At 39.4% G+C, this 20,088-nt stretch overlaps 1 protein-coding gene across 1 annotated transcript in view; it reads right to left on the reverse strand.

Annotated features, from left to right (window-relative positions):
* LOC308512392 (cyclin-Q-like) overlaps positions 1-20,088 on the reverse strand; it is a gene marked incomplete at both ends in the record, with an annotated part of 109,329 nt that overhangs the window by 46,840 nt on the left and 42,401 nt on the right. The window lies entirely within an intron of this gene.

Raw genomic sequence — 20,088 nt, forward strand, 5'->3', positions numbered from 1 at the left:
GCTTTTGCCACCTTTGTCAAATATTAATTGAGTATAATGGTTAGGGTCGACTTCTATGTTCTCTGTTCTGTCCCATTGGTCTTTATGTCTGCTTTAGTGCCAGTAACAGGCAGTTCTGAGAATGGTGGCTTTGTAATATAGCTTGATATCTGGTATGGTTATCCCTCCAACTTTGTTCTTCTTTGTCCAGATTGCGGTTAACTCTTTGGGGTCTTTTTTTAAATACATAGGAATTTTTGGAAACTTTCTTCTAGGTCTGTGAGATACGCCATTGATATTTTAATGGGGAATACCTTAAAACTGTACATTGCTTTGGGTACTATGAACATTTTTAATGATGTTGATTGTACCAATCCATGAATATGGTATGTTCTTCTATTTGCTTTAGTCTTCCTCTATCACTTTTTTTCAATTTCCTGTAGTTTTCCAAGAACAGCTTTTTACCCCCTTAGTTAAGTTTATTCCTAGGTTTCTTAAATTTTTGTTGCACTGCTAAATGGCATTTTTGTTTGTTTGTTTCTATTTCTGAGTTCATTATCCGTGTATCAAAAAGCCATAGAATTCTGGGTGTTAATTTTGTACCCTGCTACATTGCCAAATTCATTTGTTAAATCTCCTAGTTTTTTTGATGGAGTCTTTAGGTATTTCTATGGACAATACCATGCCATCTGCGAATTATGACAGTTTTACTTCTTCTTTTCCACTTAGCATGCCTTGTTTGACTTCTTCTTGTCTGACTGCATTGCCTAGCACTACCAGTACTCTGTCGAACAGAAATGGTGAGAGTGGGCATCCCTGTCTTGTTCCTCTTCTTAGAGTAATTGTTTTTGCCTGTTGAGTATGATGTCTGTAGGTTTGTCAAATAAGGCTTTTATTATGTTGAAGTATGATCCCTCTATGCCCTGTTTGCTTAGAGTTTTTCTCAAAATTGGGTGTTGGATTTTGTCAAATGCTTTTTCTGCATCACTTTATATGACTATGTGGATTTTTACTCTCAGTTTGTTTATGTGATGTATCATGTTTATTGATTTTCTGATATTGTACCATCCTTGCATCCTTGAGAAAAATCCTACTTGGCCATGGTGTATGATCTTTCTGATATACTGCTGGATCTGATTTGCTAAGATTTTGTTGAGGATTCTGGCATCTTTGTTCATGAGGGATATTGGCCTGTAAGTCTCTTTCATTGTGTTGTCTTTACCTGGTTTTGGTATTAGGGTGATACTGGCTTCATAGAATGATCTTGAAAGTGTTCCTTCCTCTTGGATTCTTGTAGAAGTGTAAGCAGGATAGGTTTTAGGTCTTTGTTGAGTTTTTGGTAAAACTCCCCTGTGAAGCTGTCTGACCCTGGCTTTTGTTTGCTGGTAGCTTTTTGATGACTGCTCTAATTTCTTCCATAGTTATTGGCCTTTTGAGATGTTTTGATTCTTCCTGATTGAGTTTTGGAATGTTGTATTTTTCTAGGAACATGTCGATTTCCTACGGGTTGTCTAGTTTGTTGGAGTTGAGTTGTCCATAGTATTTTTTAACAATCATTTATATTTCTGTGGGGGTCTGTTGTTATTTCGCCTCTATCATTTCTGATTTTGTTTATATGGGTCCTCTCTCTCTGCTTCTTGGTGAGCCTGGCTAGAGGTTTGTCAATCTTGTTTATCCTTTCAAAGAATCAGCTCTTGGTTTCATTGATATTCTGTATTTTTTTGGTCTCTATGTCATTTTTTTCTGCTCTAATCTTTATTATCTCCTTCCTTCTGCTCACTCTGGGGTTTTCATGTTGCTCTCTTTCTAGTTCTTTGAGTTGTAGAGTTAGATGATTTACTACCATTTTTCTTGTTTTTTGAGATAGGCCTGTAGAGCTATACACTTCCCTCACAGGACTGCTTTCATTGTGTCCCATAGGTTTTTGATTGTTGTGTTTTCATTGTCATTAGTTTCCAGGATGTTTTTCATTTCTTCTTTGATCTCATTGGTAACCAATCAATATTGAATAACATGCTATTCAGCTTCCAGTGTTTGAGTATTTTGGATGGTTTTTATTGTAGTTTATTTCTAATATTATGCCATTGTGGTCTGAGAAGATGCTTTCAATCTTCTTGAATTTGGGTAGACTTTGTGACACAATACGTGGTCTACTTTTGAAAATGTCCTATGAGCACTTCAGAAGAACATATATTCCCTGGATTTGCGGTGAAATGTTCTGAAGATGTCAATTAAGTCCATCTGATCTAGTGAGTCATTTAGGATTGCTGGTTCTTTGCCAATTGTTTGTCTAGAGGATTTATCCAGTGATGTCAGTGGTGTATTAAAGTCCCTTACTATGATTGTATTGTTGTCGATCTCTCCCTTGATGTCTTCCAGGAGCTTTTTTTTATGTATTTGGGAACTCCTGCATTGGGTGGATATATGTTTATCAGGGTTATAGCCTCTTGTATTGATCCCTTTATTATTATGAAGTGGCCTTCTTTATCTCTTGTTATGGCCTTCACTTTGAGGTCTATTTTGTCCGATATAAGTATTGCTACCACAGCTGTTTTTTTTTTTTTTTCTTTCATTTCCGTTTGCCTGAATGATATTTTTCCATCCCTTCACTTTCAGTCTCTGTGAGTCCATTCTTCTGAGGAGGGTCTCTTGTAGACAGCACATATATGGGTCATTGTTTTTTATCCATTCAGCCACTTGATGTCTTTTGATTGGAGCATTTAGTCCATGTATATTTAAAGTTATTATTGAAAGGTACTTGTTTGTAGCCATTTCTATTTTTTGTGCCTGTTTTCTTTCTTAGCTTTGTCTTTCTTCTTTTTTTCACCAGTCCTTTTAGCATTTTTAGCATTGCTGGCTTGGTGGTGATAAACTCCCTTAGCCTTTTTTTGTCTGTGAAGCTTCTTATTTCCCCTTCAATTCTGAATGATAGCCTTGCTGGATATAGTATTCTTGGATTCAGTCCTTTGCTTTGCATCACTTTGTTAATTTCCATCCATTCTTTTCTGGCCTGATGTGTTTCTGTTGAGAAATCATTTGATAATCTAATGGGAGATCACTTGTATGTAACTTTCAGTCTCTCTCTTGTAGCCTTTAAGATTCTCTCTATGTCCTGAACATTTGCCATGGTGATTATGATGAGTCTTGATGTGGGTCTTTTTGGGTTCACATTGTTTGGAACTCTGTGCTTGTGTGACTTTTTTCTTCCCCACCTGAGGGAAGTTTTCGGATATTATTTCTTCCAATAGGTTTTCTAACCCTTGTTCCTCTTTCTGTTGTTCAGGAACCCCTATTATTCGCATGTTGTTTCGTTTCATGTTGTTCCATTGTTCCCTTAGGCTCTCCTCCTGTCTTTGAATTTTTTTTCTCCAATTGCAGTTCAGTTTGGGTGTGTTTTGCCTCCCTGTCTTCTAAGTCGCTAATTCAGTCCTCTGCTTCTCCTAGTCTACTATAGAAACTTTCAATGGTGTTTTTTATTACAGCTATAACACTCTTCATTTCTTCTTGGTTCTTCCATAATTTATTGATTTTTTTTCATTCGTTTCTTTTTGATTCTTATATAAGTTGATGGTTTTTTTCTTCTGTTTCTTCTATGTTCTTGCATAAGTTGTTTATTTTTTCCTCCATCTGGTTTATGGATTCTAGCACCCTTAATCTGAATTCTTTGTCTGTCAAGCTGCATGCCTCTGTTTCACTTAGCTGCTTTTCTGGTGAGTCCTCCTTTTCTTTCCTTTGGGGGTTTCTTTGTCTACCCATGTTTGATCTCACCGACATATCTAGATGTTGAGTCATTCAGGAGCTGCTCCTTGGGTGGCAGTGGCTCCTCGAGTTGTGGTTGCTCCTCAAGCAGTTGTGGTAGCAGCTGCTCCTCAGTTGGCAGCCGCTCCTCTGGTGGGTGCTGTTCACAGCTGTGGTGGTTCCTCTGCCTGGTGCGGGGAAGCTTCACACGCAGCTGCCGTTCCTCAGACGAACGATGTGCTGATCACGAGGTATCTGTTCTTTGGATGGGGGTGGGCTACACACGCAGCTGCTACTCCTTGAACTGGGGCGGACTGCTCACATGGCTGCTGATCCTTCGATGGGGGCTGGATGCACGCTGCTGTTGTTCCTCTGATGTGGTGTGCTGCTTGTTGGGCTACTGCTCCTAGGACTTGGACAGGTTGATTGCAAGTCTTTTGCTCCTCAGACAGGAATGGGCTGCTTGCAAGGCTGCTGATCTTTGGACGGGCGTGAGCTGCACGCGTGGCTGCTCCTCCTCGGATGGGGATGCGCCACTCACCCGTCTGCTGCTCGTCAGACAGGTGCAGGATGTTGTGGCTCTGCTCCTCGGACCAGTGCGTGCTGTGTAGGACTGCCGCTCCTCAGACGTGGGCGGTCTGCTCGTGTCGCTGCTGCTCCTTGGACAGGGTTGGGCTGCTGCTCCTCCAGTGGGGCATGGCCACTCACAGAACTGTTGCTTTTCAATGGGGGTGGGCTGCCCATACAGCCTCTGTTCCTTGGATTGGACAGAGTGCTCGTGTGGCTGCTGCTGCTTGGACGATTCCAAGATGCTTGTGCAGCTGCTGCTCCTCAGACTACTGCAGGGTGTGCACAGCTGCTGCTCCTCGGATGGGGGCGGGCTTCACAGGGCTGCTTTTCCTCAGATGTAGGAAGATTGCTCCAGTGGGTGCTCTTCCTTGGACAAGTCAGACTGCTCACATGGTTGCTGCTCCTCAGAAGGGGAAGCAGGCCGCTCACACAGCTGCTGCTCTGTGGACGGGGCAGGTCACATGAGGCTGCTGCCCTTAGGCTCGAGGTAGGCTGCTCATAGGGCTGATGTTTCCTGGACAAGTGCGTGCCACTCACGTGACTGCTGCTCCCGTGGTTGAAAAAATAATGTGAAAAGAAGTAGGAAATAAAGGAATAAACAAAAAAAAAGGAGAATAAAGAAAAATGCAAGAAAAAAGCTAACAAATAATAATAATAATAATAATAATAATAATAATATTAAAATGAAAAATTGAAATGTCATTCCTTAGGTTGGCTTAAGATCCCAGGTTTCAGAAATGTCTGTGCTTTTTGTTGTTGTTGTTGTTGTTGTTTTTGTTGTCATTGCTGGGACTGAAAGCCCTGCTATAGGCCAGACCCTGATAAGTCCCAGGGACTAATCATATTATTTTAATCCTTCATCTCATTCAGGGTGGAATCTGGATGTGGCTGTTCTCCTTGCCTGGGGCCTGGACGGAGGAATTATAGCCTCAGTAGAAAATGGTTGCCCAAGTCCTAGGCTCAGGGGTGACTCAAAACTCAATTTACTGCCACTTCTCCTGGCACACCTTCTCTTCCCAGCCTCTCCCCAGATTCCACTTGTCCTCACCTTCTCCCGCTCTTCAGCACAGGTGAGTGTCTGTATCCGAAATGTCCTATGAACAGGGTTCAGTGAAAACAAACAAACAAACTCCAGCCACAGAAACGGGGAAGGCTGAGTTTCTGTAAGCTCCTCTTTTACGGGCACGGCATGGTCTGGTCAACACTTCAGGCTGCCCCTTTAGGCTCAGTCCTCCATAATTATGGAAACCAGATCTCAAATCTCCCTGCACCAACAGTCCCGCGGATCTCTTTTCCACAGTCAGGAGCTGTGCCTGTCCCAAGAGTCGCGGCTGTGTGCTGCGTGGTCTCCCTCCTACCCTCTGGGCTCAGAGGTGTGGCAAACTTTCCTGCCCAGATCCCTGGTTTTTACCTTACCAGAGGAACTCTGCCCTTCCCTGCTGCAAACTGTTTCACCACCTGAGTGTACTTCGCCAATTCGGGGTGGGTGTTACTAGTTTCAGCTGCTCACTCCATTTGCTCCAGGACAAGCCCTGGGACGCTTCTGCTTATTCCGCCACAATCTTGGCTTCTCGAGATTTATTTTTTCAAATATAATTATTGATCCCCTAGTTTCCCCCCTGCCTTTGCCTGAAAAATATTTTCTCTCCTTCCACTTTCAGTCCGTGTGAGTCCCTTATTATGAGGTGGGTTTATCATGGACTGCATACATATGGGTCTTGTTTTATTATAATTTTAGCCATCCTATATCTTTTGAATGGAGTGTTTATTTCATTTAGGTTTAAGGTTATTTTGATAGGTACTGATTTGTTGCCACTTTTTTCTTTATGCCTGTTTTTCTTCTGTCTCTTCTATTCCTTCTTTTTACAACTTTCTGTTTAGCATTTCTTGCATTGATGGTTTCGTAGTGAAACATTCCCTTAGATTTTTTTTTCTGTGAAGAAACTGAATTCCTCTATAGTTTTGAATGATAGCCTTGCTGGATAAGTATTCTTGTATTCAGTCCCTTGTTTTGCATCACTTTGTATATTTCCTTTCATTCCCTTCTGGCCTGATGTGTTTCTGTTAAAAATCATTTGATAATCTAACAGGAGAGCGTTTGTAGGTGACTCTCTCTCTCTCTCTCTCTCTCTCTCTCTCTCTCTCTTGCAGCCTTTAAGGTTCTGTTTGTGTCGTTATTGTTTGCCATTATAATTACAATGTGTCTTGGTATAGGTCTTACTGGGTTCATCTTGTTTGGGACTGTCTGTGCTTGTGTGACTTTTTCTTCCCAAGATCAGGAAGGTTTTGTGATTATTTCTTCTAATAGGTTTCCTAATCCTTGTTCCTCATCTTGTTCCTCTGACACATTATACACATGTTACTTTGTTTCATGTTGTCCCCAGTCTCCCTTAAGATATCCACCTGCTTTTTATTTTTTCTCTCCAATTGCTGTTCAGATTGTGTTGTTCAGGGTTGTTACTCTGCCTTGTCTCCTAAATCGCTGATTTAATCCTTTGCTAATTCTAGTCTACTATTGAAACCTTCCATCGTATATTCTATTGTAGCTATTATCAATTTTTTTCATTTTCCTTGATTCTTATGTAAGTTGTGGATTTCCCATGCATCTGATGTATAAACTGTATGACCCTTATTCTGAATTCCTTTTCGAACATATTGTATGCCTCCATTTAGTTGCGTTTCCCTTCTCGGCAATTCCTCCTTTTCTCTCCTTTGGGGGTGGTTTGTTTGTCTCCCCATTTTAGCTATCATTGCAGAACCTTTGGTGCCAGGGTGCGAGGGGCCAATGGCCACAGAGTGGATCGGCAATTCAGTTGTGCACTCCGAGTCTCACAGGAGGCAGTGGCGTTGGTGGGGGGCTGAAGTCCCGGTGTCCGTGGGCCTGCTGCTGCCATAAAAAGGTCTTTGGCCAGAGTGGCTCTAGGATCACAGGTGATGTCTGAGGCCCATCTGGGTGGAGGTGAGGCTGGGTTCCTAGTCATAGCAGCTCTCCCCTTCAAGATGGCTTGTTTTCTTAGAACCATATTTAACAAACAGTGTATAACATATAAATACTAAAGACTGTGCAAGAAGCCAATTAAAAATACAATGGAGAAAAAATCAGAACTATGTAAATACAGATTTTCAGTCATACTGGACATTTTTTTCTGTCATTTTAACTGAAGAAATAATAAAAGTAAGAAAACTGAGAGGGGGTAGAGGAGGAATAAAGTACCTAATCATTTTGAATGAATGATTGTTTGTTTTAAAAAATAGTTTATGTAAGCCGGGTGCACTGGAAAAAATGAAATAGATGTTGTCAAAACAAAAATGAAGTAACTGACACATTCTAAAAAGTAATCCACATTGCCCAGCAAGTATTGCTCAATGGTTGAGGATAGAATTGTGAACTAAGATGTCTCATCATCTATTCCTGGTCAGGACAAATTCCCAGGGTGCTGGCTGATTCACCAGTTTGACACATTTAAGGAAGCCGCTGATCAAAATATTTCTCTTTTATCTATGTTTCCAACTCTCTATCCCTTTCCCTTTCTCTCTCTCCAGAAAACCAAGAATAAGCCTATTAAAAGACAAGAATGGAATGTATCTGTTTTCCCCTGGAATGTGAGACATTTTAGTGCTTATTACTAGAGGTCTTTGGAGGACTTTTATTAACCAACATATATGGTTCTGTGTTGAATACCTCAATGGAATATTGGTAATAATGAAGTGTTTCATACTTACCATGGAAAAGGACTCTATCATTTTTGAAGGAAATGCTTGGTTTGGGAGAAGAATTTGAGGTAGATCTTGATTTTAGTTGCAATAATTAGTAGGTTTCTAACAGTTGTTCACTTGTTCAGGTTAAATGTTATGTAATGTTCATATTATGTGTACTCATTTTAGTCTGTGGATGGAAAAACAATTGAAGTAGACTACACCAAGAAACCATCTTTTCAAAGTGGGGATGGGCAGAGGGCACCACTTCCATAAAGAAATAGAGGTGATGTAAGAAGTCTGAGAAGTGGAAGAGGAGGAAGTAAGAGAAGGAAAAGGACATCCCTCAGGTGGAAAACACTTAGGTAATATTTCAAAATCTAGGGATGGTAGGAGATCTGACTTAGGTAAACATATATTACAATATGAAAATGAGGTATCATAGACTTCTGTAGCTGAAGCCTATGTGATCATATTGACTCCTATAAGTTCAATAAAAAGTGCAGAAATGGTCAGTAACTCAAATGTTTTTAAAAAATTAAAGAATAAAGATATGAGCATGAAACCATTATTTATATGAAAACAGTAACATTGAATGAAGAGATACACCTCAATTTCATTTATATCTTTAAAAGCAAAAGAAATGATACCATTCGTTAGATTGAGAATGTATACTGATGATCAGTATGATTTGTAATTGCTAAAGAGGCATAGCACTTATAATAATGAATGAAATATGTAATGTGTGAAACACTCCTAATCACCTTCTAGGGATAGGATTTAAACCTCAAGCTAAATTCAGTCTATTTTAGCATTACTGTTTGCCTCTAGTGACTTCAATATTTCTCCGAAGAACTCAATTCTATTGATATAATGTTAGTATGTTACACTTTGGGAACAAGAAGCTATGTAGGTTTAAAATGAAGATTCATACTTACTGAACTACTAAGAATCTGTTCTGAAAGTACACTTCTTTCGTCTCAAAAAAAGCACATCAGTTCACCTTAGAAAATTCCCATTGAAATAAAAGTTACTCTAACTATATAAACTTCAAAGACACACACTTCATTTAGAATTGGATTTGAAATACTAGCTTTGAGTATAGGAATGTGCAACCCTGTACTGTGTAAAATAATCTCTATTATTATTTTGATAAGAGGATCTTGTACCTATATTTGGTGTAGAGAACTTTCCATTTGGAAACTACATAAGGGAAATGTCTATAGTATTAAATAGATTCACCAAGGGGTCTCTGACTCAGGAAAAGGCTAAAAACCAATGATTCACCAAGTTTATTGGTCTTTCTTTCTTTCTTTCTTTCTTTCTTTCTTTCTTGTATATGAGGAATATGAAACATGAATAAAAATGTTGATGAGCTATTTTCAGGGAAGTTGTCTTGTAATTAATTTATCTATTTACTTATTTTACTGACTATGAAAGGAAGGTATATTCAATTCAATATATCTGTAGCAGGAAAAGTTGGTTTCATATTAACCAGTTTTCCCAATTTCAAAGATTTAGTGTCCATTTGTGATAATTAGGTGTGTGACATTTCACGGGAAATTTCCTAAAGTGTTATTGCAGAGTTTGTGCAAGATGAAGGTGGATGTTCCTGTTTTTCCCACCGAGGTGATACTGAGAAGAGTTTGCCAGTTCATATTGGGCCACATATGAGGATGCTCTTAGTTCTTCTTTCCCATGACAAATTACAGAATTGGAAGATAAGCCTATTTTCTATTTAAAATTGATAAGAGTGATTTTTAATTATGTATTATTCAACATGTTTACTTTAAATACTATTAAAATAGAGTATAGTTTTCTGATCAAAGAATTATTTTATAAATGAACTGTAGGAATTATATGATAACATTCGTTAAATAACACTTTTTTGTAATGCATGTTTTGACTTTTTACATTTTAATTTTTAACTATGACGTTACACGTTTTAAAAGCTTTTATTGAGATGAAACTAATTTAAATACTAGTTGAGACTATTACCTTGTATCTTTAAAATAACTTCTTTCACTTACCATAACTGGATACTCTGCATTCAAATTCCGGTGTGTGTTTCTGTGTGTGTGTGTGTGTGTGTGTGTGTGTGTGTGTGTGTGTGTTGTTTTGTTTTTTGGCACATATATATAATGCTGCTTCAGTTCTTTCTCAGTTATCCAAACTGATTTTCAATAACTCTGAGCACTGTACTGAAGACATGTAAAGATAGAATTTTATCATTTTGGGCTAACCAGCATGCTTATGACCATCATCCTGTTTGGTAAAAATTTATACACAATAACCAGACTTGACCATTTAACAAATGTTGACCCTACTCAAGTAGAATGATGTTATTTATAACAAAGAGGATGGCAGACATAAAATTAATCTTCACAGCAGTGGCTCCATGGGTGGGTTTTCTTCTACTGAAAAGGGCTCCATCTTCAAGAAGTTGGGATCCTCCACCAACAAGACCTGCCCATTCTGTTCCAAGTCAAAGCATTACTGGGGTGGGAAGTCAAGATAAATGGTACAGCCTTTCATGGATTAGAGTAATGAGCTGTTTTAAAAGGAATGCTGCACTTTAATTTCAGGAAGCCATGTGGAAAGTGAGTAGTGGATGGGCATCTGTACTGAACACTACATTATTGTTTCATTGTTAGGAAATAATTCTTCATCTTCTGATTAGTGAGGTAATAAGTAGATAACACCAGAGTGAGGAATGCATTCCTTTTAATCCACGTTGATACAGTGTCACTCTTTTTTATATTTACTTTTTTTAATATTTTAAGAAAAATGGTTTTAGTGTCATAATGTTACATTCAATAAATGTTAATATTTCCAGAAAAACTATTTTAAATGTAATAATTTTACATGTAATAAGCATTACCATTCCAAGATTAACAATTTTAAATATAATAATACTGGAGACCCAGTGTACAAATTCTTGCATGGGAGGTGTCCGGCATGCACACCCCAATCGCCGGGTTGGCCATGGGGAGGCGATGCAGGTGTTTGGCTGGCTGGCCCCACCCCGATCGAGCGGGGGGTCAGATGGGGGAAGATGAAGGTCAGTGGAAGGGGCTGTGGGAAGCTTACTGGCCGGCGGGTCCTCGATCATTGAAGGGGGGTGGGGTGTTGGACAGAACAGTGTGGGACTGGCTAAAGGGTGCAGCTGGGGACAAATAGCTACACCGTCCCACCCCATGGTTGATCTCCTGGTCAAACTCCTGTTTGAAGGGACAATTTGCATATTAGGCTTTTATGATATAGTGTTACATGCAATAAAAATTAATATGTTAAGAAAAAAAATTAAATATATATTACCAAAACAGTGCAAACCTGTTTTATCACAAAAGTTGTAGAAATTACTAAATATCTGAAAATAATAGGATTCCTTCTATTATATTCTAAAACATTTTTTTTTTTTACTCTGGCTCTGTTTTATTCATCTGTTTATTCTTTTATTTTTTGAAATATTTTTTACTGATTTCAGTGAGAAAGGGTGAGGGAGAGAGAGAGATAGCAACATCAATGATGAGTGAGAATCATTGATCCCCTGCCCGCTGCATGCTTCAAACTGGGACCAAGCCTACAACCCAGACATGTGTCTTTGGCCGGAATCAAACCTGAGACCCTTCAGTCTGGAGGCCAATAATGTATCCATAGTTCCTAACCAGCTAGGGATAATTTTTCTTTATGGATTAAAGTATTACATATGTGTCCTTATCCCCCATTGGTCCCCCTTGCCTCCTACTCATGTCATCACCCCCACTGGTGTCTGTGCCCATTAGTCAGGCTTATATGCATGTCTATAAGTCCTTTGGTTGATCTCTCCCCCTAACCCCACCTTCCCCTACCTTCCCTGCAGCAACATTTTGCAGCAAAGATTCAGGATCTGGAAAAGTGGATGAACTCAAATGAATACACCTAGACAACAATTACAAATTTAGAAGGCATGGGGGATACAGGTAAAGACATTTCTCTCTATTGCAGAGGCTCTCTGAAACCCAGGACCCATCAGCTTTCATTTACTTGAATACACATTTGCCCTTGAGCAAAACAAACAGGCATATCAATGGTAAAGTTTGGTAAACAATAAAAGTATTATCATGGTAGGAGGTTGCTTTCAGCCATTTTGTCAACAGCAGGGTAACAAAATGCTGATTTTCAGCCATGCTGAATGTCAAAGTCCATTTGCCTTCTGTGGACTTCTCACATTGATATGTTAACTACTGTTGGTCTTTGCTCCAACATTTGCCCCTTTTTGCTTTCTTAATTAATTTAGAAAGGTGTATGCCATTTGCTGGGCTCACATCCTTTTAAGACTTTTCATTCTGCATCTTCAGACTGGAAGCAAACATAGAAGAACAAGAAAGAAAGACAATACTGGTTATTCTAAAAAGGAAATGTAGGGAGATTTGATGACAAGGATTGAGTTCTTTCATGTCCTTTTAAATATTATTGTCAGGTATTTAAGGAATTCATTCATAGTAGGATTCTTTGGGGGCCATTAGTTTTTTATGGATCATTTTCCCAGTCACTGTTAGCTTGTGACATGACAGCAATGATGTTCAAGTACTGGATGGTGGACAAATGGTGAGAAATGACAATGCAGGTCTGACCTTTTTTGGCTTTGTTATGGGGAACCTGCACCAATGCACAGCTGATGAGTGCTAGCATGGCAAGCCGTCTTCCCCATCCCCCATCTGGATGTTTCTCCTCTGACTCCTCAGCGTTTTTCTTGGGGCCACTGATATCTGTGGTTGGCGTAGTCTGGTCAGTTCCTCTCTCAGATTAAAGTTGCAGGAATTGGAGGAGTTTTCTGGAAATAACACAAGTATATCCTCGACCAAAGGTTTATAAAGGGACCCTTCTATAAACCAGACTTGGTATCTTTCCATTTAACTAGAGCATTTTCCTTTAGCTTATTCTTTCACTAGTGTCTTTCCATGGGTGTCTTGCCATCAGCATTACAAGGGAAAAATTCAAAGTAATTAAATGTAGTGTACTTGGTGTAGTGTATTTACAGGAGATTTCTTCACAATTCCCCCACTTTCGTTTTTCATGTTGGGATTTAGAGGCCCTTGTAGCAGATATAATATGCAAGGGGGACATTTCTTGATAATCTGTTTTGCCTGCTGTACAATATTTTGGCAGACTAGTGTAAAAGTTGATGAGATTCCCCTGGCCTGTTTAATAAAATAACTAACTGATAGGCATATTCATTTCCTTTTGTTAAAGGACCAGGACTTGTTCAAAGAGTATAGATAGGCATCAGTCACTGAGCCATTTAAATTGAGTAGTTGCAGTTCTGTTTACCAGGCTGGCAGCATAGGCAGATAAGAGATAATATTAAGAGGCTTTTGAAAATCCTGCAAGTCAGCCTTGATCGTTTCTAATTCGATTCATTTTTTTTTTTAAGTTTAGGAATAATTCAGTTTATCGTTCCCAGTATATTGTGAGAAGGGTACAATGTTCATCAGGAAACAGTTAATGGGGGAAAACACAAAAAAAGCAATGTCCAGGTACCAAGATTGCAGTGCTTACCACTAAGGAATTTAACATTAGTCAAAAAGTCTTGAAATCTCTTGTCAATAGCCCGATAATTAATTAAACTGCTATAAATATATTCTCCCTCGCCCCAAAACTTTTTATTCTAAAAATATTCAGTAAGAAAAGTTGAAATAATACAGTGAACACCTGTTTCATCTAAATCTAAGAGTTGTTAAGGTCTAGCCTGTTTTGCTCAGTGGATAGAGCATCGGCCTGCAGACTGGTCCTGCGTTTAATTCCAGTCAAGGGCACATACCCAGGTTGCGGGCTCAATCCCTAGTAGTGGGCATGCAGGAGGCAGCCAATCAATGATTCTCTTCTTACCATTGATGTTATTGATGTTCCTCTCTCTCTCTCTCCCTCTCCCTTCCTCCCTAAAATCAATAAAAAATGTTTTAAAAATAAACAAATAAATCTAACTGTGGTTACCATTATGCCATATCTGCTTCTGTGGATGTGAGGGATTTGAGTGGGGGGTGCTGACTACCTGAAAATCCCCCACATAATGACTTCATCATGCATTTCCCCAAAATAAATATTCTCTCCTATACACCACAAAACCATCATCTTGCCTAAGAAAAAATTTTTCTAACATCGCCTAATATTCAGACCATTTGCAACTTTTTCAAATTTTCTCCAAAATGTTTTTTTAAGATAATTTTCTAGAACCAGGACTCAATCAAAGTTCACTCAAAATGGTGCAAAAAATATTGCATTGGGTGATGTCCTTTAGTCTCTTTTAACCTAGAATAGGCCCCACCTTTTTCCCCCCTCCATGACTCTTTTTTTATTTTTTATTTTTACTACTGTTCTTTTTTAAAAAAAATTAATTACATCTTTATGGTTCAGATTATTACATTTGTTCCTCTTTTTTCCCCCCATAACTCCCCTCCACCCAGTTCCCACCCCACCCTCCTCCATCACTCCCCATCCACTGTCCTCATCCATAGGTGCGCGATTTTTGTCCAGTCTCTTCCCACATCCCCCTCTCCCCTTTGCCCCCCAAGAATAGCCAGTCCACTCACTTTCTATGCCCCTGATTCTATTATAATCACCAGTTCATTCTGTTCATCAGATTATTCACTTTATTTTCAGATTCACTTGTTGATAGATGTGTATTTGGTGTTCAAAATTTGTATCTTTACCTTTTTCTTCTTCTTCCTCTTCTTAAAGGATACCTTTCAGCATTTCATAGAATACTGGTTTGGTGGTGATGAACTCCTTTAGCTTTTTCTTATCTGTGAAGCTCTTTATCTGACCTTCAATTCTGAATGATAGCTTTGCTGGATAAAGTAATCTTGGTTGTAGGTTCTTGGCATTCATCACTTTGAAAATTTCTTGCCACTCCCTTCTGGACTGCAAAGTTTCTGTTGAGAAATCAGCTGACAGTTGTATGGGCACTCCCTTGTAGGTAACTGACTTTCTTTCTCTTGCCGCTTTTAAGATTCTCTCTTTGTCTTTTGCTCTTGGCATTTTAATTATGATGTGTGTTGGTGTGGTCCTCTTTGGATTCCTTTTGTTTCAGGTTCTCTGTGCTTCCTGGACATGTAAGTCTATTTCTTTCATCAGGTAGAGGAAGTTTTCTGTCATTATTTCTTCAAATAGGTTTTCAATATCTTGCTCTCTCTCTTCTTCTGGCACCCCTATAATTCGGATGTTGGTACGCTTGAAGCTATCCCAGAGGCTCCTTACACTATCTTCGTATTTTTGGATTCTTTTTTCATTTTCTTTTCTGGTTGGGTGTTTTTTGCTTCTTCGTATTTCAAATCTTTGCCCTGATTCTTGCAATCCTCTAGTCTGCTGTTGGGAGTCTGTATAATATTCTTTATTTCAGTCAGTGTATGCTTAATTTCTAATCGGTCCTTTATCGCAACCTCGAGGGTCTCATTAGATTTCTTGTAGACCTCATTAAGTTTATTGGCAGTTTCTAGAAAATTCTTGAAAAACCTTAAAAGTGTGGTTTTGAACTCTATATCCAATAGTTTGCTTTCCTCCATTTCTATCATTTGTGTCCTTCTTCTTTGTCTCCGCATTTTTTATGCTTCCCTGTGTTGATAAAGTGGTTTTCTGTGCTGAGTGTCCACTAGGGCCCAGTGGTTCAGCCTCCCCAATTACCTGAGGAGGACACTCTTGGTGCACCCCCTTGTGGTCTTTGTGCACAGTCTTGTTGTAGTTAAGCCTTGATTGTTGTAGTTATCACTGGGAGGAATTGACCTCCAGGCCAATCGGCTGTGAGAATCAGCTGTGTCTGCAGAGGGAGAACCTCTGTGCTGGACACACCCCTCTGGGGCAAGACTTGCTTCAATGGGGCTTTGGTGCTCACTGAGTATTCCCCCTGAGTGCAACCCAAGCATGTGCAATGACAGCAAATTAGATTTTTTCTTCCTTTCCCTTACTCTCTGAGTATTTTTACTATGAACTTGATTTTTATTTATTTAACACTTTGCAACCAAATATAATCATGTGCTAATATAGTCTTATAGCCTTAAATTTAAGTCTTATAAATTTTTTTGGCAATAACTAATTGAATTACTCAAGTGTTTAAATATTACCATTAAATGGATAAAGAACAGTGCAAAAAAATGATGATATAGAAAATAAATGAAATGTTTATTTCCCTACCATTATCTTCACTATATGTTAAAACATATATCTAGCTACTGGGATCATTATATATTGTTTTTATTATTTCTGTTAAATTTTAGGATAAAAGCTTTGTTTTTTTAAAAAAAATTACTCAATAATCAATCAAATACTAAAATTCCAATCAACTCACCTGTTGAACAGGACTATCAACTGTAAAGGCCTTGTAAAGAGCCAATGCCTGGCTTTTACTTCCTTTGCTCCAGATCACCATATTTCCAGCCACATAGAGTTCCCCGTCATCATCCACTTCTCCAATTTCATTTCCACCTCTCCTTAACTGGCAGCTTTCCTTAAAAATTTACATATGTAAGACATGTTTACGCGGTTTTTATTTCTTTTGCAACATTATGGAGCAAGATTTATTAATTAAAATTGAACAGCAATCCAGATACAAGTCTCCTACTCTGTCTGTGGAGTAAGACTCAGTCCATGCCCAACTCTTAGGTTTAGTGCCACTGATTAACAGAGGAGGGGGTGTGGGTGTATGTATCATACTGTATCTTACAGGATTTCAAAAATGGGAATTTACCTCAATAATTCTCTATATTAAGTATTTTATTATTACATTACCATTTTATGCTGCCAAAAACATAAATAAACAAAAACTAGACCTTACCTATATATCAAAAAATTAAACCAACATTCTTGGGAGACTAAAGACATATTAAGCATATGCGGGGTGAAGCAGAGATGGCAGTGAAGTGCACATGGGACACTGGGGGAGCTTACCCACCATGCAGACTTCCCTGCTTCACAACTGCATATGCATTCACCTTCCTGCCCTTGTGCCAACCATCAAAATGAACAGGGCAGAGAAAGGTTTGGATTCCTAACTACAGACTTCCGCTCCTGGAAATTTTGGTATCCCAAAAGGGATACAGAAATGGAATTAAGATTAGAAAGACTGACTGTTTAACATGCACAGGGGAAGTATCTCATTCCCCTATTTAAAAACTAGTACTGTATCTACTTATGTGGCATTTCTTTTCTCCTCTAGAAACATGTAAGTTTTTGGCAGCAGGGACCATTGCTAACTCTACTATCTAACCATCAAATAACATGAAATCTGGTCCCACATACATACCAAGTGAAGAAAAAGAGATTTAAATGGACCATAATCATAGTGACTCTCATTATAAATCCCTGAGTTATATGTCTAAACAGCCATGACACTATAATACAATTAAGGTCATTATTTTTAGCTTTGACAAAAATGACCAAATCTTAACCTATACCCTTGAAGTAGCATCATACTCATTTCTCAGTTGCATCTGGGTAGCCTTAAATTACAGGTAGACCGAATCTCTCTACATTTCAAAAGCAAACTGAGAACCTTGATAAAACCTTCTGTTTTTCGTGGATTGGAACCTCCTGCAGGGATCCCACCAAGCCAGCAGCACCATCAGAGGACCACAACTCAGAGGCTGGGTGCAGCTGCCGAAGCTGAAGGTTCAAAGAATTAGGGTGGTGTCTGCAGTGGTCTCGACCAAAAGGAACAAATTCCTGCAAATCCCCAGCTGCAATCATTGTTTCCCTTTCTTCAGAGAAGTTCAACATGGCTTTCAGATATCAATATTATTTCTGTGTGAATTCAAACACATTCTGAACCGCTGTTGGAATCAAAACGAGAAGAAAATTATCAGAAGTTTACAGAAGAGCCATTAATCCTTAGATGAGTGTCATACAATCCTATCACATTGTAGGTGTACAAGTAATCATAACATCAAAGGGCATTCCAGATCTGATTCTTTCAGGTAATTAGTTACCATTTCATAGTTACCTTACACTACCAGATCATAATTAACATTACAGCTACATGTTAGTTGCTGACAAAATCAACTGTAGGAAATCACTGGGCTGAGAGATAAGCACTTATGTCTGACAATATTGATCCTACATTTCCTACTACTACTCACTAATTTCTCCACATTTCACATTTAAGGATTTAGACAAGTTTTACTTTATAGTAAATGGCTCTCAACATTTAAGGGCATTTCTGTTCAAATGCTGGAACAACATTTAAAAAACACACCTAACAGATCACTGGCATATTGAAATGAAACAAACAAAAACAACATATCATTTCTAATTCATCAAAAGTTGAACCACTTGGTGCTTTAAGAAACTATTAAATGTCATCATTAATTTTGAGCCTCAATCTACCTAACCATATAATTGCAAGCAATTCCAATTTCTGGTGCAAACCCAAAAGACCAAGGCATGAATAAAATTACTGGCAATGGAACAGTCATGATTGTTTGCAAACTTAACAGTTCTAGCTTTGAAAGAACATAATCTACTACAGTTCAGCTTATTACTACAAAGAAGTGAATGAGCTGTGGGTGGAAACAGCCCTCACCCATTACCTCCAGAACATTTCTACGAACAGTAACTGACAGCCAGTCAAATTTGGCCACTGTAGAAGGTGGATGGACAACTCTTATAAGGAAAACGGTTTTGTGGCATAGAGGTTAAGCTGCAATCCTCAAATACAGGAATCAAAACAAACATTCATGTCAGCACTAGACAACCTTTAAAAACAGTGTTGGAAATGGCTTTCACATCACAAACAGTTTAATTTGACTTGGTTTCTCCTCTGAGGTCTTTTTGGCACCAGCAGCTTTCTTGGCTGAAATATCTGAGCCTGTGGTTCCCATGCAGCTCCTCTAGGGTTGCAGTTACGTTTTCTGTGAATTAAGTGTTATTCCTGAGAGAACGGTTATGTCACATTCATGACACTTTTTCCTCCTGATAAGTCAGTTTTGAGAACACTTAAACTTGGGCCATGACTGAGATAGTGCCTGTGGGAGCCTAATCAGAGTACGCCGGATGTTCAAGGCCAATCTGAGCAGGAGAATCCTAATCAGGATGGTCAAGGCCAATCTAAGCAAGGACACAGAGATTGTACTGTACACACTGGGCAGGAGTACCTTACTATAACCCAAATACTGATGTCACTATTTGGCAGGAAGCCTTTGTGTCTAAGTTAGTATAAATGTGTTACTAACCAGCCAGTGGGTGGCTGCTTGGTATGGTTCCTGTTTGCTACTGTATTAGCAAGGGCTGCTTGGTGCAGCCACTGTGTGAAGCTACTTTGAAGAACTGTTTTGTCTGATGGTTCCTTGTTAGCAATAGCTACATGGCCTGCAAAAGAGACTCTCCTGCCCTAACCGGTTTTGCTCAGGGGATAGAGAACAGCCTGCAGACTGAAGGGTCCCAGTCAAGGGCATGTACCTTGGTTGCAGGCACATCCTCAGTAGGGGTTGTGCAGGAGGCAGCTGATCAATGTTTCTCTCTCATGATGTTTCTAACTATCCCTCTCCCTTCCTCTACGTAAAAAAAATGAAAATATTTTTTTTAAAAAGACTCTCCTATATGCCTCTGTCTTCTCATGTCCTCTTTGTCTACTACCCGGCGTTCACGTGGGTACAGCCCCTGGCAGAGGACTGTGCACCCCACAGTGCCTTATAAAACTTACACCAAACACCCATAAAATCCAGCCGACCTTCCTATGTTCTAGTCAACGGGTTAACCAACATATTAACTCTGAGAGGAAGCCACAGAATCAGTAATTAAAGAATCGCCTGCACAGAACAATGACCACTTTGTGCTGATTAGTATATTTAGTTCGTTGCAGCCCCAACTGTGTGTGCGCTTCCCGGCGCCCTATAACAGCCCTGCATTGAACTGATGCACTCCCATGGAGACTGCGGCCTTGCTTCCTGGGAACACGGACCTTCCAAGAGCACACAAGGCGGTTCGGTGGGGACCCGAAGGCACAGGAGGCACCTGAGCCAGGTCTGGGCAGAAGGGCCGTGTCCAGGGCCTCAGGGTAGGCAAGACCTGCGGGCTGAGCTGGGGCCTCAGCAGCGCTGGCCATGGGGCAGGCCAGCCCAGAGCTGTGGCAGCAGG

The sequence above is a fragment of the Myotis nattereri genome, assembly GCF_964212035.1.
Source record: "Myotis nattereri genome assembly, chromosome: Y".
In the NCBI taxonomy this organism is placed as follows: Eukaryota; Metazoa; Chordata; class Mammalia; order Chiroptera; family Vespertilionidae; genus Myotis; species Myotis nattereri.